We start from the raw sequence: 24,582 nt of genomic DNA on the forward strand, positions 1-24,582 counted from the left end.
CTTCTTTTTGTCAATTAAATAATAAGTATACATTTCACATAAACATAAACTTAAAACATCATTCACTGATAAAACATCTTGTTTAAAAATAGCAATGTTGCGCGCTTTCCAGAGAGATGACTTGGCGCAGTTCACTGTCTTCCAAGCCATTGTGTACTGGTCCATTGTGGGGCATTCCATAAGTCCGTATAGCACAGTTTTATATGTAAAGTCCTTGAGGTCTGCCACCCTTTCCAGTAGGGGGAGCAGTCTTCTCCAGAAATCCTTTGCAAAATTACATGTCCATAATAGATGTTCCACCGTTTCCTCGTCTTGGCATCCGGTTCTTGGGCAGATGGCAGACCTCACAAATCCTCTTCTGTATTGGAATGCCCGGCAAGGAAGACAGCGGTGCATGCAACTCCAAGCCAGATCTCTCTGTTCATTAAAAAGATAAAAAACGTTAATCATTTTCCAGATAGACATAGATTTGTCATCATCATATCTGTCAACATTACATATTTCCTCACTTTTACGTATTTCTTTAATTAGTTTCTTACTATTTCTTAATTCCTCTATTTTCTTAGTCCCTAAATTAAAATCAGACACTATTTTCCTTAAAATCTCATAATGCGTCGACAAATTAAAAGCATGGGGCACAGATATATTAACTTCATACCATCCAAACTTTCTCATAAAAAATCCTGTATTAAAACGCATAAAAAAGGACCAATAGTGATTCTTAAAAAGGGCATTAAAACAGTAAACGAACAGATGGATTAAAAGAAACCTATTAAAATCTGGAAAATCTTTACCACCTTTTACTTTTGATTTCATCACGATTTCTCTTTTCAGCTTTTCCATTTTTGAGTTCCAAAAGAAGGTAAAACAGGTTTTGGTTATCTTTTTTAAAACATTAACAGGCGGGGGGAAAACCATGCTAAGATACAATAAAAGAGGTAAAATCACCATCTTTAAAACCAATACTTTACCCTCCATTGTAAGTCTCCTCATGTTCCACATACATATTTTCATATTTACTTTCTGTGTAACTGTTTCCCAACTATTATAACCATCATTATTTTCAGTGAATGATATACCTAAAATGGAAATGGATTCGGAGACATTAATTGGTACATCACGTAAAATCATCCCCCCAACACTTAAAATGTTACACTTATTAAAATTGATTTTAAAACCAGAAGCTAGACAAAAGGATTGCACTTGATGGAGAGTGGCCGTAAGTGATGGTGCATCTGTACACAAGACCGCCACGTCATCCATGTAGCCTACAACCTTGGCCTCCAAACCACCGCTTCCAGGCAGAGGGACACCGCATATCTGTTTATTTTGGCGTATTGCACATAACATTGGTTCCAGTGCACAGATAAACAGTAGGGGGGACAAAGGGCATCCCTGTTTCACCCCTGACCGTAAAAATACCTCTTGTGTCTTAAAACCATTCACTAAAATCTTACTTGTACAATCCTTGTAAAATGCTTTAAGCGATAGTAAAAACCCTTCTGGTATGCCCATTTTCTCTAAAACTTTAAAAAGATAAAAGTGTGAGACACGGTCAAATGCTTTTTCAAAATCAATAGATAAAATCGCCATTTTCCCCTTTCTGTCTTTTACATCCTCAATACAGTCTTTCACTAAATTCAGATTGTCCCATATACTGCGCCCCGGCACCCCACACACTTGATTAGAATGAATAACTTTGCTGATGACTTCTTTTAGACGATTTGCACAAATTTTAGCCATTATTTTATAGTCACAATTTAAAAGTGTTATTGGTCTCCAGTTTTCTAATTTTGATTTATCGCCTTTTTTGTATAGGAGGGAGACTTCACCTTTCTTCCAGGAATTTAATAAAACCTTATTATTAAAAACCTCAGTAAACAAATAAAACAAATCATCTTTTAAAATATCATAAAAACATACATAAAATTCTATTGGGATGCCATCAGGACCAGGGACCTTTCCAGTTTTAAAACTTTTAATAGTTTTTAACACTTCTTGTTCCGTTAAAACTTGGGATAAAAACTCTTGGGATGCGGGATCTAAAACAGCTGTTAGTCCTTGCAGCGAATCATCCATTAATTTATTATCTATATTTTTTCCATTAAAAAGATTAGAAAAAAAAACCTCAACTTTACCCAGCATATTTTTTATATTATTCTCACCATCTATATGGTCAATTATCACTTTTTCTTTTTTATTTTTCCTAAAAAAATATCTGGAACACTTTTCATTTTCTTCTATATGTTGTACTCTAGAACGAAAAATTATCTCTTTTCCTTTTTGTTCTAGCCATTTTGAAATCTCTTCTTTTAAGTTTGAAATATCAACTTGTACATCTATCCCATTGTCTCTGAGCTTAAATAATGTTTGTAGGCGGGTATTTAAAATTCTATATTCTTCATATTTTTCTCTGGCTCTACATATACTCTTTTTAATAAAAAAGTCTTTTATTTTTACTTTCATTCTATCCCACCATACACTCATAGTCTCATTTGTTTTTTTCCCTTTTCTATATTTCCTATAAAACTCAATAAAATCTGATAAAATCTGCGGGTCGGTTAAAAGGGATACGTTCATTTTCCAGCTTTTCTTACCACATTTTTTGTTGTCATTTACTTTTATGGTAAAGGATAAAAGTTTATGGTCTGAAAATATATTAGTTAAAACTTCACATTTGGCAGGTATTGTTTTATCTGAACCAAAAATAAAATCAATCCTAGAGCTACAATTAGCATTGCTCCAAGTGAAACCGGCGTCCTCTGGGCTGTCACTATGACACTCTTTATATATGTCTATCAATTTAGCATCTTTGACTATATCATGTAGCATACCTGAGGTTTTATCGTAGTTCCTGCTTACAGAGCTGGAGCGCCGGTTTTCACCTTTTAAAACACAATTAAAATCCCTACTAAGATAAAAGGTTCAGAGTTATTAATAAATAATGGTAAAAGATCAAGCATTTCGGCTCTTTCATTTTTCTCTGGGGATCCATAAAAATTTAAAAACTGCCATCTAATACCATCAATAAAAGCTTTTACTAATAAAATACGACTTGGTAAAATTTCCTGAATAAAATCAATTAAAACGTTCCCTTTAAAAAGTATGGCTACACCCGCTGATCCTGCAGCATTCGATCCGGACCAGACAGATGGCCCACACTTCCACTCATCTTTATATTTTTGATATGACATTTCATGTGGGATATTACATTCTTGCAGAAAAAATACAGATGCAGTAAAACACGTAAAAAAATTAAAAAGAGCAGTTCTTCTCGTGTTAGATTTTATGCCTCTCACGTTGAGGGAAATACCTTTCAGTTCAGCCATCATTAGAAAATGTAGAAATTTTACTTAGGTAACTAAGAGCAACGCATTTACCTGTCCGATGAACCTGATCAGACCACTGGGCTTGCGCCTCCCTCCTCATCTGATAGTATCGTCACGAGAGTCTCCGTGGAGGAGGAAAGATTACCACATTTATATAAACCCGACGCTACACTGGCATAGCTCGGAGGGCTGGCTGGCAGAACCCGCTGGGTCTCCATTGGCTGGCCATGCAGTTCCTCATCAGGTGGGTCCCCGAGGGGTTCCGCCGCCCCTGTTTGACCTGTAGAAGGTCGTCCTATAGGAGGAGGTTGCGCACAAGGCAGAGCCTCTGACTCTTCAGAGGCAGCAAGATCCCGGTCCCCACCTGTAGCAGCGGAGACCGAAACCCCTGAGGGTCCAGCGTCCACGTCCCCTTCTGGAGAAGTGTCCATCTGTTCACCTCCTGCTGCCTCCTCCAAACCACCCTTTTTCTTTTTCTTAGGACCCACCTTTATCCACTCAGCGCCCTCAGCACTAGGAGACCCAGACTGGGCATGGGCTTCTGTGTCGGCCTTTTGCCTGTCCCTTTAGACCTTACCAGTAGTGCCCTTCTGCTCCTTCTCAGCCCTCCTTTTGGACTCCCGCAGGTCCTGCAGCCAGGTTTTGGGATTTGGTATTTTACCTGTCATAGACTCTGGAGACACTTCACTATTTGGTACGCCCTTATTGTCTCCAGAGGCTCCAGGTTGTTGTTCCTCCTCCTGAGGGGTGGTCTGATCTTTTGGTCCTTGGTCGGACGTCTTGGACTTCCCCTTTTGCTCATCTTCCCGAAATCTGTGAGGGCAAGAAAAATAAAAGTGACCTGGAGTCTGGCAAAAACTGCATTTCTTTTCCTTAGGGCATTCTTTTGTCTCATGTTCTTCACTAGCACAATTTCTACATGATACATGACAGTTTTCTTTTGAATGACCATAGCGCCCACAATTTCTGCAATATACTGGCATCCCAGAAAAGAAGAAATCCCCATTTGTTTGCCCAATTTTGAAACGGGCAGGGGGGAGCCGTATACCACCTGGTGTATTTGGATCTCTTGTACACTTCACAAGGAATTTCCACTTAGATGTCCATATGTTATATTCGTTTAATATCTTCCCAATACATTTAACACTTTTAAAATAAATTGCTAGAAATGACATTACTTCTGGAGCAGAAACAAAGGGCGAAAATATTTTTACAATAACCAGTCTTACCTCATCCAGGACGTGCTCAACAATTTGTATCCCTTTCAAAACAGGACTATTTTCAACTTTTTTTAACTTTTCTAGTACATCTCTAAAAATACCTTCTCCGGTGAATGTGATGTCATAGTCACCTCTTCTGGGATAATCCTGGATGGAGAGAATTTCATTCCTTTGTACGCCAAGAAGGTTCCTGAGCACGTCCTGGACTACATACCCTAATTTCCTCATATCCGAGCCACCCGCCGTGAAGTGAACTCGGATAGAGTTTTTTAGCCTCGCATAAAGAGGCACGAGGTTAGGGTCAACCTCCATGGAAAAACGCAACAAGGTTGCAAATTGCAGCCGCTTGCAATCTGCGCTCCCAGTGTTCTTGCAGCGAAAAACACCTGGAAGCTGGGGGATCGCAACTCGTTACCCTGGGACTAAGCCCTCTCCCTAATAGCAGCAAGCAGGTTAAGTCCACCAAAGTGGACGATCCTGCCAGGCCAAGGAGAGGGGTACCCGAGTGCCCTTCAACCACAATCTCCTGCAATAAAGCACTTGATCTTAGCCAAAAGGCCGAGAAGCGATAACCAGAATTGGTTTCGAACTACGGAGCCACCCAAGGATCCTGAAAAGTCCATTTGTGGAGATGAGCTCCTGGACTCCCGTTAAGAAGACATGTTGTCAACCTCTAGATCCCTTACATGCCTGCACTTTTCGGCTTGCTGCTGCTGCAATCCACGCGTTTTAGATCTGCATAACTCCACCTCTTTAAACACAGCACCTTCACCCCCTGCTGTTCCCACCCGCCTCAACACCGTTGGAAGGGAGGAGAACCAATTAAGGCGGGGGGTGGGGTGGAACGAGCAGCTGTCTACCCTTAGCAGGAGGGCTGCTGATTACATACCTCTCCTGCTGCTGCTGCTGCTGGCTGTCCAGCAGCAGACTGAAGGTGGCTGCTGCTGTGCGCAGGTATATAAAGGCTCAGAGCCTATTATGACACGCGCAGCCAGCGTTCCATTGCCACATTCCATCTACTGCAGGCAGGATACCTGGCTGGCTGAATGTCGCTGAGAAGCTCACAGAGACCGCCATAAGCAACAGTTTAACAGAATGCCACAGACTAATCAACCAAACTTTTTGGGTTGGGTTCTCTTTTATAGTCTGCAGGCATTAAATGAAAGAAGTCAGTGTTCCAGCAGAGGGAGACAACGTTTCAGAAAAGGCATTGTAGCAAACCAAAAAAGAAATTTTAAGCGCAGCAGAGTAACCAGCGCACATACCTGTTAGCTCAGGTGAGTTTAAAAGGCTGCTGTTGATAACAAGGGCATTTGCTAAATAGATGGTGTGTGTGCAACAATATACTGAAAGGTCAATTATATTGTGCAGCTTATCTCACCACCTGTAGTTATTTAGGTGAAAGCTCCAAAATGCTTGCCTAATATGTCTGTTTATCCAAAAGGAAGTAAAAAGGGAGAGCTAGAAAGATAGCATTGCATTACATTACATGGCAATGCAATGCACAGTTGCTGAAGTTGAACCAAAATGAGCTTGTCATCTGGCTTCTGCAACTTTGAACATGAAAAATCCAATGAGGAGAAGAAAAGCAAAGCCAAAGAGTCCATCCCAAAATCCGACAAACAAGCAAAATGAACAAAAAACATTGAATTCAATTCTTTCTGATTTTAGAAACTGCATTAAAGAAGGGGTGCACCGGTCCTGGAGATACTGCAATACCAGGTCAATGCGTGGAGTGGACAGAGCAAGCTCTTTTTCCATCTCCCTGTTCTAAAAATCCATTTAATATATGGTCCCCAGATAGGGGACGTATCAGATATTAAACTGATAAGAACAGATACTACACTTGATCTTAGCCAAAAGGCCGAGAAGCGATAACCAGAATTGGTTTCGAACTACGGAGCCACCCAAGGATCCTGAAAAGTCCATTTGTGGAGATGAGCTCCTGGACTCCCGTTAAGAAGACATGTTGTCAACCTCTAGATCCCTTACATGCCTGCACTTTTCGGCTTGCTGCTGCTGCAATCCACGCGTTTTAGATCTGCATAACTCCACCTCTTTAAACACAGCACCTTCACCCCCTGCTGTTCCCACCCGCCTCAACACCGTTGGAAGGGAGGAGAACCAATTAAGGCGGGGGGTGGGGTGGAACGAGCAGCTGTCTACCCTTAGCAGGAGGGCTGCTGATTACATACCTCTCCTGCTGCTGCTGCTGCTGGCTGTTCAGCAGCAGACTGAAGGTGGCTGCTGCTGTGCACAGGTATGTAAAGGCTCAGAGCCTATTATGACACGCGCAGCCAGCGTTCCATTGCCACATTCCATCTACTGCAGGCAGGATACCTGGCTGGCTGAATGTCGCTGAGAAGCTCACAGAGACCGCCATAAGCAACAGTTTAACAGAATGCCACAGACTAATCAACCAAACTTTTTGGGTTGGGTTCTCTTTTATAGTCTGCAGGCATTAAATGAAAGAAGTCAGTGTTCCAGCAGAGGGAGACAACGTTTCAGAAAAGGCATTGTAGCAAACCAAAAAAGAAATTTTAAGCGCAGCAGAGTAACCAGCGCACATACCTGTTAGCTCAGGTGAGTTTAAAAGGCTGCTGTTGATAACAAGGGCATTTGCTAAATAGATGGTGTGTGTGCAACAATATACTGAAAGGTCAATTATATTGTGCAGCTTATCTCACCACCTGTAGTTATTTAGGTGAAAGCTCCAAAATGCTTGCCTAATATGTCTGTTTATCAAAAAGGAAGTAAAAAGGGAGAGCTAGAAAGATAGCATTGCATTACATTACATGGCAATGCAATGCACAGTTGCTGAAGTTGAACCAAAATGAGCTTGTAATCTGGCTTCTGCAACTTTGAACATGAAAAATCCAGTGAGGAGAAGAAAAGCAAAGCCAAAGAGTCCATCCCAAAATCCGACAAACAAGCAAAATGAACAAAAAACATTGAATTCAATTCTTTCTGATTTTAGAAACTGCATTAAAGAAGGGGTGCACCGGTCCTGGAGATACTGCAATACCAGGTCAATGCGTGGAGTGGACAGAGCAAGCTCTTTTTCCATCTCCCTGTTCTAAAAATCCATTTAATATATGGTCCCCAGATAGGGGACGTATCAGATATTAAACTGATAAGTAGAGATGAGCGGTGTTCGACTAGAACTGTTCGCCAATCTCAAATTCGAGCTGTTTTGGGCGGTGTTCGAGTTGTTCGACGAACCCGAACGATTTGCAAAAAATTCGGCTGTTCGAGGTTATGTTCGATAACTGTTCGTGCACCAAAAGCGTGTCCTGCATGTCTGGCGCTATTTAGAGCACCAATCATGCAGGGATTGTCTGCCACACACTGTAATGCCACAGCCATGGTGGTTGTGGCATTACAATGATTGCCCAAATCGATGGGAACAGTGCCAACAGTGAAACATGAAAAGCCGGCAATTCAGCAGCGGCATACACCTGTACCCGACAATTTAGAACCGAAAGAATAGAGCTTCACACATAGATTAGATAGATATAAACATGTCAGTCACATATATATGAAGTACAGTGACAGTGTTGCTTACTGTAATTGTCATTTAGTGTAAAGGATTTATCAAAAAAAATAATAGTGTTTTCATGCACCGTCTCTTTAAAAAAGCCGGCCGGCAATTCAGCAGCGGTACCCGACAATTTATAACAGACAGAATAGAGCTTCACACATAGATTAGATAGATAGAAACATGTCAGTCACATATATATGAAGTACAGTGATAGTGTTGGTTACTGTACTTGTCATTTAGTATTAAAATAAAGGATTTATTATTAAAAAAATTGGCGTGGGGTTCCCCTTAATTTTAGGCTCTAGCGGAGGTTAAGCAGACGGCTGGGGCAGATGTTTGAAGCCTGGGAAGGGGGTAATACCCACGGAGCTTCCCAGGCTACTAATATCAGCCCCCAGCTGAATACATAGCCTTTACTAGCTATTAAAATGGGGGACCCCCCAAAAAAAATGACGTGGGGTCCCCCCTAATTTAATAGCTAGCAAAGGCTAGGCAGACAGCTGGGGGCTGATATTAATAGCCCAGGAAGGGAGCCATGAATATTGGCCCCCTCCCAGGCTAGAAACACCAGCCGTCAGCCGCCCCAGAAATGGCGCATTCATAGGATGCGCCAATTCTGGCACTTAGCCTCGCTCTTCCACGCTGCCCTGGTGCGGTGGCAGGGGGTAATAGGGTTGGGGTTGATGTCAGCTTAAAATGCCAGCTGACATCAAGCCCAGGTTAGTAATGGAGAGGCGTCTATAAGACACCCCCATTACTAACCCCATAGTCAAAGTTAAAAAAAGCACAAACACCCAGAATAAAGTCCTTTTATTGAAATAAAGACACAATCCTTTATTGTTCTAAATTAAACCATACTTACCGTCACGCCCATTCCAGCTGAAGCCAACGATCTCCTGCAATAAAAGAAAAATAATAAAGCAACCTCATCCTTACCTTTCCATGGTTCCCACGACAGCTTCAGCTCTGCTACATCGAGATGACAGGCTGGACCGCAGCAGAACGCTGCCATCCAGCCTCTCATCCCGCAGACACTGAGAAGCGCAGGCTTGCTTGCGCTGCTCAGCGTCTCTCTGTGACATCCAGATGAGCCGAGTTCATGTCCAATGAACTCGGCTCACCTCATGCACGTCACTGACAGCGTGGGAAAATTCTCAAGCTGAAGCGGTGAGTGCAGGAGAATTCTCCCACGCTGTCAGTGACGTGCATAAGGTGAGCTCATGTCCAATGAACTCAGCTCACCTCCTGCACGTCACTGACAGCGTGGGAGAATTCTCCTGCACTCAGCGCTTCAGCGTGAGAATTCTCCCGCTGAAGCGCTGAGTGCAGGAGAATTTTCCCACGCTGTCAGTGACGTGCATAAGGTGAGCTCATGTCCAATGAACTCAGCTCACCTCCTGCACGTCACTGACAGCGTGGGAGAATTCTCCTGCACTCAGCGCTTCAGTGTGAGAATTCTCCCACGCTGAAGCGCTGAGTGCAGGAGAATTTTCCCACGCTGTCAGTGACGTGCATGAGGTGAGCCGAGTTCATTGGACATTAACTCGGCTCATCTGGATGCCCTCACAGAGAGACACTGTGGAGCGCAAGCAAGCCTGCGCTTCTCAGTGTCTGCGGGATGACAGGCTGGATGGCAGCGTTCTGCAGCGGTCCAGCCTGTCATCTCGATGTAGCAGAGCTGAAGCTGTCATGGGAACCATGGAAAGGTAAGGATGATGTTGCTTTATTATTTTTCTTTTATTTCAGGAGATCGTTGGCTTCAGCTGGAATGGGCGTGATGGTAAGTATGGTTTAATTTAGAACAATAAAGAATTGTGTGTTTATTTCAATTAAAGGACTTTTTTCTGGGTGTTGTGTTTTTTTTAAATACTTTACTAGAAATTCATGGTGGTCATGTCTAATATTGGCGTGACCCCATGAATTTCGGGCTTAGGGCCAGCTGATAATGCCAAGCTGGCCCTAACCCCTTTATTACCCAGTGAGCCACCGCATCAGGGCCCTGGATGAGTTGGGTACAGCGCCAGAAGATGGCGCTTCTATGAACGCGCCATTTTCCGGGGTGGCTGCGGACTGCAATTTGCAGCGGGGGTGGCCCAGAAAGCTTGGGCCTCCCTGCGCTGCGGATTCCAGCCCCCAGCTGCCTAGTTGTACCTGGCTGGACACAAAAACAGGGCGAAGCCCCACGTCAATTTTCTTTAAATTATTTCATGAAATAATTAAGAAAAAAAGGGCTTCCCTATATTGTTGTGTCCGGCCAGGTACAAATAGGCAGCTGGTGGTTGGGGGCAGCCCGTTCCTGCCTGCTGTACCTGGCTGGACACAAATATAGTGCGAAGCCCCACGTCAATTTTTTTTAAATTATTTCATGAATTTCCTGAAATAATTTAAAAAAATTGAAGTGGGGCTTCGCACTATATTTGTGTCCAGCCAGGTACAGCAGGCAGGAACGGGCTGCCCCCATCCACCAGCTGCCTATTTGTACCTGGCCGGACACAACAATATAGGGAAGCCCTTTTTTTCTTAATTATTTCATGAATTTCATGAAATAATTAAAAAAAATTGAAGTGGGGCTTCGCACTATATTTGTGTCCAGCCAGGTACAGCAGGCAGGAACGGGCTGCCCCCATCCACCAGCTGCCTATTTGTACCTGGCCGGACACAACAATATAGGGAAGCCCTTTTTTTCTTATTTATTTCATGAATTTCATGAAATAATTAAAAAAAATTGAAGTGGGGCTTCGCACTATATTTGTGTCCAGCCAGGTACAGCAGGCAGGAACGGGCTGCCCCCATCCACCAGCTGCCTATTTATACCTGGCCGGACACAACAATATAGGGAAACCCTTTTTTTCTTAATTATTTCATGAATTTCATGAAATAATTAAAAAAAAAGTACGTGGGGCTTCGCCCTATTTTTGTGTCCAGCCAGGTACAACTAGGCAGCTGGGGGCTGGAATCTGCAGCGCAGGGAGGCCCAAGCTTTCTGGGCCCCCCCCCGCTACAAATTGCAGTCCGCAGCCACCCCGGAAAATGGCGCGTTCATAGAAGCGCCATCTTCTGGCGCTGTACCCAACTCATCCAGGGCCCTTGTGCGGTGGCTCACTGGGTAATAAAGGGGTTAGGGCCAGCTTGGTATTATCAGCTGGCCCCAAGCCCAAAATTCATGGGGTCACGCCAGTATTAGACATGACCGCCATGAATTTCTAGTAAAGTATTTAAAAAAAACACAACACCCAGAATAAAGTCCTTTAATTGAAATAAAGACACAATTCTTTATTGTTCTAAATTAAACCATACTTACCATCACACCCATTCCAGCTGAAGCCAACGATCTCCTGCAATAAAAGAAAAATAATAAACCAACCTCATCCTTACCTTTCCATGGTTCCCACGACAGCTTCAGCTCTGCTACATCGAGATGACTGGCTGGACCGCAGCAGAACGCTGCCATCCAGTCTGTCATCCCGCAGACACTGAGAAGCGCAGGCATGCTTGCGCTCCTCACTGTCTCGCTGTGACGGCATCCAGATGAGCCGAGGTCATGTCCAATGAACTCGGCTCACCTCATGCACGTCACTGACAGCGTGGGAAAATTCTCACGCTGAAGTGCTGAGTGCAGGAGAATTCTCCCACGCTGTCAGTGATGTGCATGAGGTGAGCTCATGTCCAATGAACTCAGCTCACCTCCTGCACGTCACTGACAGCGTGGGAAAATTCTCCTGCAATCAGCGCTTCAGCGTGAGAATTTTCCCACGCTGTCAGTGACGTGCATGAGGTGAGCCGAGTTCATTGGACATGAACTCGGCTCATCTGGATGTCGTCACAGAGAGACGCTGAGCAGCGCAAGCAAGCCTGCGCTTCTCAGTGTCTGCGGGATGACAGGCTGGATGGCAGCGTTCTGCTGCGGTCCAGCCTGTCATCTCGATGTAGCAGAGCTGAAGCTGTCGTGGGAACCATGGAAAGGTAAGGATGAGGTTGCTTTATTATTTTTCTTTTATTGCAGGAGATCGTTGGCTTCAGCTGGAATGGGTGTGATGGTAAGTATGGTTTAATTTAGAACAATAAAGGATTGTGTCTTTATTTCAATTAAAGGACTTTATTCTGGGTGTTTGTGCTTTTTTTAACTTTGACTATGGGGTTAGTAATGGGGGTGTCTTATAGACGCCTCTCCATTACTAACCTGGGCTTGATGTCAGCTGGCATTATAAGCTGACATCAACCCCAACCCTATTACCCCCTGCCACCGCACCAGGGCAGCGTGGAAGAGCGAGGCTAAGTGCCAGAATTGGCGCATCCTATGAATGCGCCATTTCTGGGGCGGCTGACGGCTGGTGTTTCTAGCCTGGGAGGGGGCCAATATTCATGGCTCCCTTCCTGGGCTATTAATATCAGCCCCCAGCTGTCTGCCTAGCCTTTGCTAGCTATTAAATTAGGGGGGACCCCACGTCATTTTTTTTGGGGGGTCCCCCATTTTAATAGCTAGTAAAGGCTATGTATTCAGCTGGGGGCTGATATTAGTAGCCTGGGAAGCTCCGTGGGTATTACCCCCTTCCCAGGCTTCAAACATCTGCCCCAGCCGTCTGCTTAACCTCCGCTAGAGCCTAAAATTAAGGGGAACCCCACGCCAATTTTTTTAATAATAAATCCTTTATTTTAATACTAAATGACAAGTACAGTAACCAACACTATCACTGTACTTCATATATATGTGACTGACATGTTTCTATCTATCTAATCTATGTGTGATGCTCTATCTTTCTGTTCTAAATTGTCGGGTACCGCTGCTGAATTGCCGGCCGGCTTTTTTAAAGAGACAGTGCATGAAAACACTATTATTTTTTTAAATAAATCCTTTACACTAAATGACAAGTACAGTAAGCAACACTATCACTGTACTTCATATATATGTGACTGACATGTTTCTATCTATCTAATCTATGTGTGAAGCTCTATTCTGTCTGTTATAAATTGTCGGGTACAGATGCTGAATTGCCGGCCGGCTTTTTTAAAGAGACGGTGCATGAAAACACTAATATTTTTTTTAATAAATCCTTTACACTAAATGACAAGTGCAGTAACCAACACTGTCACTGTGCTTCTTATATGTGTGACTGACATGTTTCTATCTATCTAATCTATGTGTGATGCTCTATTCCTTCTTGTCTAAATTGTCGGGTACCGGTGTATGCCGCTGCTGAATTTGCCGGCCGGCTTTTTTAAAGAGAGTGTCTTCTGAGCAGTTTGTCAGCTTTTGGACACCTTTGCAGGTGTTTTCTATGTGTTTCTATGTGTTTTTGTTTGCCTGCCATTGGTTTTAACGGTGTTCGACGGTGTTCTAAGGTGTTCGACGAACAGTTCCTCGAAAATCCCGGTGTTCGACGAACCGAACCGAACCCGAACACTACGGGGGTGGCTCAACACTACTGATAAGAACAGATACTACACTTGATCTTAGCCAAAAGGCCGAGAAGCGATAACCAGAATTGGTTTCGAACTACGGAGCCACCCAAGGATCCTGAAAAGTCCATTTGTGGAGATGAGCTCCTGGACTCCCGTTAAGAAGACATGTTGTCAACCTCTAGATCCCTTACATGCCTGCACTTTTCGGCTTGCTGCTGCTGCAATCCACGTGTTTTAGATCTGCATAACTCCACCTCTTTAAACACAGCACCTTCACCCCCTGCTGTTCCCACCCGCCTCAACACCGTTGGAAGGGAGGAGAACCAATTAAGGCGGGGGGTGGGGTGGAACGAGCAGCTGTCTACCCTTAGCAGGAGGGCTGCTGATTACATACCTCTCCTGCTGCTGCTGCTGCTGGCTGTCCAGCAGCAGACTGAAGGTGGCTGCTGCTGTGCGCAGGTATATAAAGGCTCAGAGCCTATTATGACACGCGCAGCCAGCGTTCCATTGCCACATTCCATCTACTGCAGGCAGGATACCTGGCTGGCTGAATGTCGCTGAGAAGCTCACAGAGACCGCCATAAGCAACAGTTTAACAGAATGCCACAGACTAATCAACCAAACTTTTTGGGTTGGGTTCTCTTTTATAGTCTGCAGGCATTAAATGAAAGAAGTCAGTGTTCCAGCAGAGGGAGACAACGTTTCAGAAAAGGCATTGTAGCAAACCAAAAAAGAAATTTTAAGCGCAGCAGAGTAACCAGCGCACATACCTGTTAGCTCAGGTGAGTTTAAAAGGCTGCTGTTGATAACAAGGGCATTTGCTAAATAGATGGTGTGTGTGCAACAATATACTGAAAGGTCAATTATATTGTGCAGCTTATCTCACCACCTGTAGTTATTTAGGTGAAAGCTCCAAAATGCTTGCCTAATATGTCTGTTTATCCAAAAGGAAATAAAAAGGGAGAGCTAGAAAGATAGCATTGCATTACATTACATGGCAATGCAATGCACAGTTGCTGAAGTTGAACCAAAATGAGCTTGTAATCTGGCTTCTGCAACTTTGAACATGAAAAATCCAATGAGGAGAAGAAAAGCAAAGCCAAAGAGTCCATCCCAAAATCCGACAAACAAGTAAAATGAACAAAAAACATTGAATTCAATTCTTTCTGATTTTAGAAACTGCATTAAAGAAGGGGTGCACCGGTCCTGGAGATACTGCAATACCAGATCAATGCGTGGAGTGGACAGAGCAAGCTCTTTTTCCATCTCCCTGTTCTAAAAATCCATTTAATATATGGTCCCCAGATAGGGGACGTATCAGATATTAAACTGATAAGAACAGATACTACACTTGATCTTAGCCAAAAGGCCGAGAAGCGATAACCAGAATTGGTTTCGAACTACGGAGCCACCCAAGGATCCTGAAAAGTCCATTTGTGGAGATGAGCTCCTGGACTCCCGTTAAGAAGACATGTTGTCAACCTCTAGATCCCTTACATGCCTGCACTTTTCGGCTTGCTGCTGCTGCAATCCACGCGTTTTAGATCTGCATAACTCCACCTCTTTAAACACAGCACCTTCACCCCCTGCTGTTCCCACCCGCCTCAACACCGTTGGAAGGGAGGAGAACCAATTAAGGCGGGGGGTGGGGTGGAACGAGCAGCTGTCTACCCTTAGCAGGAGGGCTGCTGATTACATACCTCTCCTGCTGCTGCTGCTGCTGGCTGTCCAGCAGCAGACTGAAGGTGGCTGCTGCTGTGCGCAGGTATATAAAGGCTCAGAGCCTATTATGACACGCGCAGCCAGCGTTCCATTGCCACATTCCATCTACTGCAGGCAGGATACCTGGCTGGCTGAATGTCGCTGAGAAGCTCACAGAGACCGCCATAAGCAACAGTTTAACAGAATGCCACAGACTAATCAACCAAACTTTTTGGGTTGGGTTCTCTTTTATAGTCTGCAGGCATTAAATGAAAGAAGTCAGTGTTCCAGCAGAGGGAGACAACGTTTCAGAAAAGGCATTGTAGCAAACCAAAAAAGAAATTTTAAGCGCAGCAGAGTAACCAGCGCACATACCTGTTAGCTCAGGTGAGTTTAAAAGGCTGCTGTTGATAACAAGGGCATTTGCTAAATAGATGGTGTGTGTGCAACAATATACTGAAAGGTCAATTATATTGTGCAGCTTATCTCACCACCTGTAGTTATTTAGGTGAAAGCTCCAAAATGCTTGCCTAATATGTCTGTTTATCCAAAAGGAAGTAAAAAGGGAGAGCTAGAAAGATAGCATTGCATTACATTACATGGCAATGCAATGCACAGTTGCTGAAGTTGAACCAAAATGAGCTTGTAATCTGGTTCTGCAACTTTGAACATGAAAAATCCAATGAGGAGAAGAAAAGCAAAGCCAAAGAGTCCATCCCAAAATCCAACAAACAAGCAAAATGAACAAAAAACATTGAATTCAATTCTTTCTGATTTTAGAAACTGCATTAAAGAAGGGGTGCACCGGTCCTGGAGATACTGCAATACCAGGTCAATGCGTGGAGTGGACAGAGCAAGCTCTTTTTCCATCTCCCTGTTCTAAAAATCCATTTAATATATGGTCCCCAGATAGGGGACGTATCAGATATTAAACTGATAAGAACAGATACTACACTTGATCTTAGCCAAAAGGCCGAGAAGCGATAACCAGAATTGGTTTCAAACTACGGAGCCACCCAAGGATCCTGAAAAGTCCATTTGTGGAGATGAGCTCCTGGACTCCCGTTAAGAAGACATGTTGTCAACCTCTAGATCCCTTACATGCCTGCACTTTTCGGCTTGCTGCTGCTGCAATCCACGCGTTTTAGATCTGCATAACTCCACCTCTTTAAACACAGCACCTTCACCCCCTGCTGTTCCCACCCGCCTCAACACCGTTGGAAGGGAGGAGAACCAATTAAGGCGGGGGGTGGGGTGGAACGAGCAGCTGTCTACCCTTAGCAGGAGGGCTGCTGATTACATACCTCTCCTGCTGCTGCTGCTGCTGCTGGCTGTCCAGCAGCAGACTGAAGATGGCTGCTGCTGTGCACAGGTATATAAAGGCTCAGAGCCTATTATGACACGCGCAGCCAGCGTTCCATTGCCACATTCCATCTACTGCAGGCAGGATACCTGGCTGGCTGAATGTCGCTGAGAAGCTCACAGAGACCGCCATAAGCAACAGTTTAACAGAATGCCACAGACTAATCAACCAAACTTTTTGGGTTGGGTTCTCTTTTATAGTCTGCAGGCATTAAATGAAAGAAGTCAGTGTTCCAGCAGAGGGAGACAACGTTTCAGAAAAGGCATTGTAGCAAACCAAAAAAGAAATTTTAAGCGCAGCAGAGTAACCAGCGCACATACCTGTTAGCTCAGGTGAGTTTAAAAGGCTGCTGTTGATAACAAGGGCATTTGCTAAATAGATGGTGTGTGTGCAACAATATACTGAAAGGTCAATTATATTGTGCAGCTTATCTCACCACCTGTAGTTATTTAGGTGAAAGCTCCAAAATGCTTGCCTAATATGTCTGTTTATCCAAAAGGAAGTAAAAAGGGAGAGCTAGAAAGATAGCATTTCATTACATTACATGGCAATGCAATGCACAGTTGCTGAAGTTGAACCAAAATGAGCTTGTAATCTGGCTTCTGCAACTTTGAACATGAAAAATCCAATGAGGAGAAGAAAAGCAAAGCCAAAGAGTCCATCCCAAAATCCGACAAACAAGCAAAATGAACAAAAAACATTGAATTCAATTCTTTCTGATTTTAGAAACTGCATTAAAGAAGGGGTGCACCGGTCCTGGAGATACTGCAATACCAGGTCAATGCGTGGAGTGGACAGAGCAAGCTCTTTTTCCATCTCCCTGTTCTAAAAATCCATTTAATATATGGTCCCCAGATAGGGGACGTATCAGATATTAAACTGATAAGAACAGATTTTTTATCGAAAGCCCGAATTCGTGTACAAAACCCGAGTGCGCTTAAAAAAGTGACAAGTGCCACAAAAAAAGTGCACTAGGATGCTGATCTTCTTGAAACCCTCTCCAAAAGGAGAAGGGTCCCCCAAACCATTCCCCGTCCCTCCGAGCCAGAAGGCCACAGCGAGGAACAGGGACAAATAGCCACCTCCAGCCGGAGCCAGAGGCGACCCAATCTTACCCCCAATACCTGCCCGAGTTCTCACCCGAGCAAGGCACTGGGAGCCAAAGACTGTGCTCCCCTCCCGGAAGAGGGGAGCCAGCAACGCTCTCCTCCCGAAAGAGGAGAGCCAGGGGGGTTCACGGGGGAGCGGAACCTGATGGCCACACACTCCCCCCCTAGACCTGCCAAGAGAGGAACCCGTAAGGGAACCGCATCCCGACAAAATCCTAGTAAGGACGTGGACACACGTGAAAAAGTGGACACACAGTGACAAAAAAAATTAAATAAATAGTGAAGGTTTCACAGTATAATACTGCCCGGACCTTCGACCGGGAATTGAAAAATTCCCCATCCTAAGGCCAGAAGGCCCGGAATAAGGGTGTGTGTGAAGAAAGAAATATTGAAGTGCTAGTGCAAATGTGCCATAAACTCAAGTGGGGTTCCCAATCCCAGTGAGTTAAGGCACCCCAGGGTCACCACTCCTGGGGCACTTCACACTTCGGGCTTTCGATCTTCCCCGGCCCAATGGCGTCGATCCTGGGGGGCCATGCTTTCCACCAGATGACTATATTAGCCAACTGGCGTACTAACAAGCGCCTAAGCCCCAGTGTGCATAATGTATCAATCTACTAGGGCGGCCAACATCCAAAACCGCCTTTTCGAAAGATACTACACTTGATCTTAGCCAAAAGGCCGAGAAGCGATAACCAGAATTGGTTTCGAACTACGGAGCCACCCAAGGATCCTGAAAAGTCCATTTGTGGAGATGAGCTCCTGGACTCCCGTTAAGAAGACATGTTGTCAACCTCTAGATCCCTTACATGCCTGCACTTTTCGGCTTGCTGCTGCTGCAATCCACGCGTTTTAGATCTGCATAACTCCACCTCTTTAAACACAGCACCTTCACCCCCTGCTGTTCCCACCCGCCTCAACACCGTTGGAAGGGAGGAGAACCAATTAAGGCGGGGGGTGGGGTGGAACGAGCAGCTGTCTACCCTTAGCAGGAGGGCTGCTGATTACATACCTCTCCTGCTGCTGCTGCTGCTGGCTGTCCAGCAGCAGACTGAAGGTGGCTGCTGCTGTGCGCAGGTATATAAAGGCTCAGAGCCTATTATGACACGCGCAGCCAGCGTTCCATTGCCACATTCCATCTACTGCAGGCAGGATACCTGGCTGGCTGAATGTCGCTGAGAAGCTCACAGAGACCGCCATAAGCAACAGTTTAACAGAATGCCACAGACTAATCAACCAAACTTTTTGGGTTGGGTTCTCTTTTATAGTCTGCAGGCATTAAATGAAAGAAGTCAGTGTTCCAGCAGAGGGAGACAACGTTTCAGAAAAGGCATTGTAGCAAACCAAAAAAGAAATTTTAAGCGCAGCAGAGTAACCAGCGCACATACCTGTTAGCTCAGGTGAGTTTAAAAGGCTGCTGTTGATAACAAGGGCATTTGCTAAATAGATGGTGTGTGTGCAACAATATACTGAAAGGTCAATTATATTGTGCAGCTTATCTCACCACCTGTAGTTATTTAGGTGAAAGCTCCAAAATGCTTGCCTAATATGTCTGTTTATCCAAAAGGAAGTAAAAAGGGAGAGCTAGAAAGATAGCATTGCATTACATTACATGGCAATGCAATGCACAGTTGCTGAAGTTGAACCAAAATGAGCTTGTAATCTGGCTTCTGCAACTTTGAACATGAAAAATCCAATGAGGAGAAGAAAAGCAAAGCCAAAGAGTCCATCCCAAAATCCGACAAACAAGCAAAATGAACAAAAAACATTGAATTCAATTCTTTCTGATTTTAGAAACTGCATTAAAGAAGGGGTGCACCGGTCCTGGAGATACTGCAATACCAGGTCAATGCGTGGAGTGGACAGAGCAAGCTCTTTTTCCATCTCCCTGTTCTAAAAATCCATTTAATATATGGTCCCCAGATAGGGGACGTATCAGATATTAAACTGATAAGAACAGATACTACACTTGATCTTAGCCAAAAGGCCGAGAAGCGATAACCAGAATTGGTTTCGAACTACGGAGCCACCCAAGGATCCTGAAAAGTCCATTTGTGGAGATGAGCTCCTGGACTCCCGTTAAGAAGACATGTTGTCAACCTCTAGATCCCTTACATGCCTGCACTTTTCGGCATGCTGCTGCTGCAATCCACGCGTTTTAGATCTGCATAACTCCACTTCTTTAAACACAGCACCTTCACCCCCTGCTGTTCCCACCCGCCTCAACACCGTTGGAAGGGAGGAGAACCAATTAAGGCGGGGGGTGGGGTGGAACGAGCAGCTGTCTACCCTTAGCAGGAGGGCTGCTGATTACATACCTCTCCTGCTGCTGCTGCTGCTGCTGGCTGTCCAGCAGCAGACTGAAGGTGGCTGCTGCTGTGCACAGGTATATAAAGGCTCAGAGCCTATTATGACACGCGCAGCCAGCGTTCCATTGCCACATTCCATCTACTGCAGGCAGGATACCTGGCTGGCTGAATGTCGCTGAGAAGCTCACAGAGACCGCCATAAGCAACAGTTTAACAGAATGCCACAGACTAATCAACCAAACTTTTTGGGTTGGGTTCTCTTTTATAGTCTGCAGGCATTAAATGAAAGAAGTCAGTGTTCCAGCAGAGGGAGACAACGTTTCAGAAAAGGCATTGTAGCAAACCAAAAAAGAAATTTTAAGCGCAGCAGAGTAACCAGCGCACATACCTGTTAGCTCAGGTGAGTTTAAAAGGCTGCTGTTGATAACAAGGGCATTTGCTAAATAGATGGTGTGTGTGCAACAATATACTGAAAGGTCAATTATATTGTGCAGCTTATCTCACCACCTGTAGTTATTTAGGTGAAAGCTCCAAAATGCTTGCCTAATATGTCTGTTTATCCAAAAGGAAGTAAAAAGGGAGAGCTAGAAAGATAGCATTTCATTACATTACATGGCAATGCAATGCACAGTTGCTGAAGTTGAACCAAAATGAGCTTGTAATCTGGCTTCTGCAACTTTGAACATGAAAAATCCAATGAGGAGAAGAAAAGCAAAGCCAAAGAGTCCATCCCAAAATCCGACAAACAAGCAAAATGAACAAAAAACATTGAATTCAATTCTTTCTGATTTTAGAAACTGCATTAAAGAAGGGGTGCACCGGTCCTGGAGATACTGCAATACCAGGTCAATGCGTGGAGTGGACAGAGCAAGCTCTTTTTCCATCTCCCTGTTCTAAAAATCCATTTAATATATGGTTCCCAGATAGGGGACGTATCAGATATTAAACTGATAAGAACAGATACTACACTTGATCTTAGCCAAAAGGCCGAGAAGCGATAACCAGAATTGGTTTCAAACTACGGAGCCACCCAAGGATCCTGAAAAGTCCATTTGTGGAGATGAGCTCCTGGACTCCCGTTAAGAAGACATGTTGTCAACCTCTAGATCCCTTACATGCCTGCACTTTTCGGCTTGCTGCTGCTGCAATCCACGCGTTTTAGATCTGCATAACTCCACCTCTTTAAACACAGCACCTTCACCCCCTGCTGTTCCCACCCGCCTCAACACCGTTGGAAGGGAGGAGAACCAATTAAGGCGGGGGGTGGGGTGGAACGAGCAGCTGTCTACCCTTAGCAGGAGGGCTGCTGATTACATACCTCTCCTGCTGCTGCTGCTACTGCTGGCTGTCCAGCAGCAGACTGAAGGTGGCTGCTGCTGTGCACAGGTATATAAAGGCTCAGAGCCTATTATGACACGCGCAGCCAGCGTTCCATTGCCACATTCCATCTACTGCAGGCAGGATACCTGGCTGGCTGAATGTCGCTGAGAAGCTCACAGAGACCGCCATAAGCAACAGTTTAACAGAATGCCACAGACTAATCAACCAAACTTTTTGGGTTGGGTTCTCTTTTATAGTCTGCAGGCATTAAATGAAAGAAGTCAGTGTTCCAGCAGAGGGAGACAACGTTTCAGAAAAGGCATTGTAGCAAACCAAAAAAGAAATTTTAAGCGCAGCAGAGTAACCAGCGCACATACCTGTTAGCTCAGGTGAGTTTAAAAGGCTGCTGTTGATAACAAGGGCATTTGCTAAATAGATGGTGTGTGTGCAACAATATACTGAAAGGTCAATTATATTGTGCAGCTTATCTCACCACCTGTAGTTATTTAGGTGAAAGCTCCAAAATGCTTGCCTAATATGTCTGTTTATCCAAAAGGAAGTAAAAAGGGAGAGCTAGAAAGATAGCATTTCATTACATTACATGGCAATGCAATGCACAGTTGCTGAAGTTGAACCAAAATGAGCTTGTAATCTGGCTTCTGCAACTTTGAACATGAAAAATCCAATGAGGAGAAGAAAAGCAAAGCCAAAGAGTCCATCCCAAAATCCGACAAACAAGCAAAATGAACAAAAAACATTGAATTCAATTCTTTCTGATTTTAGAAACTGCATTAAAGAAGGGGTGCACCAGTCCTGGAGATACTGCAATACCAGGTCAATGCGTGGAGTGGACAGAGCAAGCTCTTTTTCCATCTCCCTGTTCTAAAAATCCATTTAATATATGGTCCCCAGATAGGGGACGTATCAGATATTAAACTGATAAGAACAGATACTACACTTGATCTTAGCCAAAAGGCCGAGAAGCGATAACCAGAATTGGTTTCAAACTACGGAGCCACCCAAGGATCCTGAAAAGTCCATTTGTGGAGATGAGCTCCTGGACTCCCGTTAAGAAGACATGTTGTCAACCTCTAGATCCCTTACATGCCTGCACTTTTCGGCTTGCTGCTGCTGCAATCCACGCGTTTTAGATCTGCATAACTCCACCTCTTTAAACACAGCACCTTCACCCCCTGCTGTTCCCACCCGCCTCAACACCGTTGGAAGGGAGGAGAACCAATTAAGGCGGGGGGTGGGGTGGAACGAGCAGCTGTCTACCCTTAGCAGGAGGGCTGCTGATTACATACCTCTCCTGCTGCTGCTGCTACTGCTGGCTGTCCAGCAGCAGACTGAAGGTGGCTGCTGCTGTGCACAGGTATATAAAGGCTCAGAGCCTATTATGACACGCGCAGCCAGCGTTCCATTGCCACATTCCATCTACTGCAGGCAGGATACCTGGCTGGCTGAATGTCGCTGAGAAGCTCACAGAGACCGCCATAAGCAACAGTTTAACAGAATGCCACAGACTAATCAACCAAACTTTTTGGGTTGGGTTCTCTTTTATAGTCTGCAGGCATTAAATGAAAGAAGTCAGTGTTCCAGCAGAGGGAGACAACGTTTCAGAAAAGGCATTGTAGCAAACCAAAAAAGAAATTTTAAGCGCAGCAGAGTAACCAGCGCACATACCTGTTAGCTCAGGTGAGTTTAAAAGGCTGCTGTTGATAACAAGGGCATTTGCTAAATAGATGGTGTGTGTGCAACAATATACTGAAAGGTCAATTATATTGTGCAGCTTATCTCACCACCTGTAGTTATTTAGGTGAAAGCTCCAAAATGCTTGCCTAATATGTCTGTTTATCCAAAAGGAAGTAAAAAGGGAGAGCTAGAAAGATAGCATTGCATCACATTACATGGCAATGCAATGCACAGTTGCTGAAGTTGAACCAAAATGAGCTTGTAATCTGGCTTCTGCAACTTTGAACATGAAAAATCCAATGAGGAGAAGAAAAGCAAAGCCAAAGAGTCCATCCCAAAATCCGACAAACAAGCAAAATGAACAAAAAACATTGAATTCAATTCTTTCTGATTTTAGAAACTGCATTAAAGAACGGGTGCACCGGTCCTGGAGATACTGCAATACCAGGTCAATGCGTGGAGTGGACAGAGCAAGCTCTTTTTCCATCTCCCTGTTCTAAAAATCCATTTAATATATGGTCCCCAGATAGGGGACGTATCAGATATTAAACTGATAAGAACAGATACTACACTTGATCTTAGCCAAAAGGCCGAGAAGCGATAACCAGAATTGGTTTCAAACTACGGAGCCACCCAAGGATCCTGAAAAGTCCATTTGTGGAGATGAGCTCCTGGACTCCCGTTAAGAAGACATGTTGTCAACCTCTAGATCCCTTACATGCCTGCACTTTTCGGCTTGCTGCTGCTGCAATCCACGCGTTTTAGATCTGCATAACTCCACCTCTTTAAACACAGCACCTTCACCCCCTGCTGTTCCCACCCGCCTCAACACCGTTGGAAGGGAGGAGAACCAATTAAGGCGGGGGGTGGGGTGGAACGAGCAGCTGTCTACCCTTAGCAGGAGGGCTCCTGATTACATACCTCTCCTGCTGCTGCTGCTGGCTGTCCAGCAGCAGACTGAAGGTGGCTGCTGCTGTGCACAGGTATATAAAGGCTCAGAGCCTATTATGACACGCGCAGCCAGCGTTCCATTGCCACATTCCATCTACTGCAGGCAGGATACCTGGCTGGCTGAATGTCGCTGAGAAGCTCACAGAGACCGCCATAAGCAACAGTTTAACAGAATGCCACAGACTAATCGACCAAACTTTTTGGGTTGGGTTCTCTTTTATAGTCTGCAGGCATTAAATGAAAGAAGTCAGTGTTCCAGCAGAGGGAGACAACGTTTCAGAAAAGGCATTGTAGCAAACCAAAAAAGAAATTTTAAGCGCAGCAGAGTAACCAGCGCACATACCTGTTAGCTCAGGTGAGTTTAAAAGGCTGCTGTTGATAACAAGGGCATTTGCTAAATAGATGGTGTGTGTGCAACAATATACTGAAAGGTCAATTATATTGTGCAGCTTATCTCACCACCTGTAGTTATTTAGGTGAAAGCTCCAAAATGCTTGCCTAATATGTCTGTTTATCCAAAAGGAAGTAAAAAGGGAGAGCTAGAAAGATAGCATTGCATCACATTACATGGCAATGCAATGCACAGTTGCTGAAGTTGAACCAAAATGAGCTTGTAATCTGGCTTCTGCAACTTTGAACATGAA

The 24,582-nt window shown here is 44.5% G+C and overlaps 8 non-coding genes and 3 pseudogenes across 8 annotated transcripts; all 11 read right to left on the reverse strand.

The window, feature by feature from the left end:
• Positions 1-6,234: 6,234 nt before the first annotated feature.
• On the reverse strand, positions 6,235-6,425 carry LOC141233453 (U2 spliceosomal RNA). Its single transcript, XR_012299530.1, has one exon. It is a non-coding gene; the product is annotated as a U2 spliceosomal RNA (small nuclear RNA).
• A 1,115-nt stretch (positions 6,426-7,540) lies between these two features.
• Positions 7,541-7,732, reverse strand: LOC141233700 (U2 spliceosomal RNA). Its single transcript, XR_012299759.1, has one exon. It is a non-coding gene; the product is annotated as a U2 spliceosomal RNA (small nuclear RNA).
• Positions 7,733-13,427: 5,695 nt separating this feature from the next.
• LOC141233702 (U2 spliceosomal RNA) lies at positions 13,428-13,565 on the reverse strand (annotated as a pseudogene).
• A 1,115-nt stretch (positions 13,566-14,680) lies between these two features.
• Positions 14,681-14,871, reverse strand: LOC141233609 (U2 spliceosomal RNA). The gene has a single exon (XR_012299682.1). It is a non-coding gene; the product is annotated as a U2 spliceosomal RNA (small nuclear RNA).
• A 1,114-nt stretch (positions 14,872-15,985) lies between these two features.
• On the reverse strand, positions 15,986-16,176 carry LOC141233454 (U2 spliceosomal RNA). Its single transcript, XR_012299531.1, has one exon. It is a non-coding gene; the product is annotated as a U2 spliceosomal RNA (small nuclear RNA).
• A 1,118-nt stretch (positions 16,177-17,294) lies between these two features.
• On the reverse strand, positions 17,295-17,472 carry LOC141233656 (U2 spliceosomal RNA; annotated as a pseudogene).
• Positions 17,473-18,264: 792 nt separating this feature from the next.
• LOC141233714 (U2 spliceosomal RNA) lies at positions 18,265-18,356 on the reverse strand (annotated as a pseudogene).
• A 1,115-nt stretch (positions 18,357-19,471) lies between these two features.
• Positions 19,472-19,662, reverse strand: LOC141233455 (U2 spliceosomal RNA). Its single transcript, XR_012299532.1, has one exon. It is a non-coding gene; the product is annotated as a U2 spliceosomal RNA (small nuclear RNA).
• A 1,118-nt stretch (positions 19,663-20,780) lies between these two features.
• LOC141233627 (U2 spliceosomal RNA) lies at positions 20,781-20,971 on the reverse strand. The gene has a single exon (XR_012299700.1). It is a non-coding gene; the product is annotated as a U2 spliceosomal RNA (small nuclear RNA).
• A 1,118-nt stretch (positions 20,972-22,089) lies between these two features.
• Positions 22,090-22,280, reverse strand: LOC141233598 (U2 spliceosomal RNA). The gene has a single exon (XR_012299671.1). It is a non-coding gene; the product is annotated as a U2 spliceosomal RNA (small nuclear RNA).
• A 1,118-nt stretch (positions 22,281-23,398) lies between these two features.
• Positions 23,399-23,589, reverse strand: LOC141233596 (U2 spliceosomal RNA). The gene has a single exon (XR_012299669.1). It is a non-coding gene; the product is annotated as a U2 spliceosomal RNA (small nuclear RNA).
• Positions 23,590-24,582: the final 993 nt, after the last annotated feature.

The sequence above is a fragment of the Phyllobates terribilis genome, unplaced genomic scaffold, assembly GCF_046119375.1.
Source record: "Phyllobates terribilis strain yellow unplaced genomic scaffold, ASM4611937v1 Scaffold_602__1_contigs__length_984359, whole genome shotgun sequence".
Classification (NCBI taxonomy): Eukaryota; Metazoa; Chordata; class Amphibia; order Anura; family Dendrobatidae; genus Phyllobates; species Phyllobates terribilis.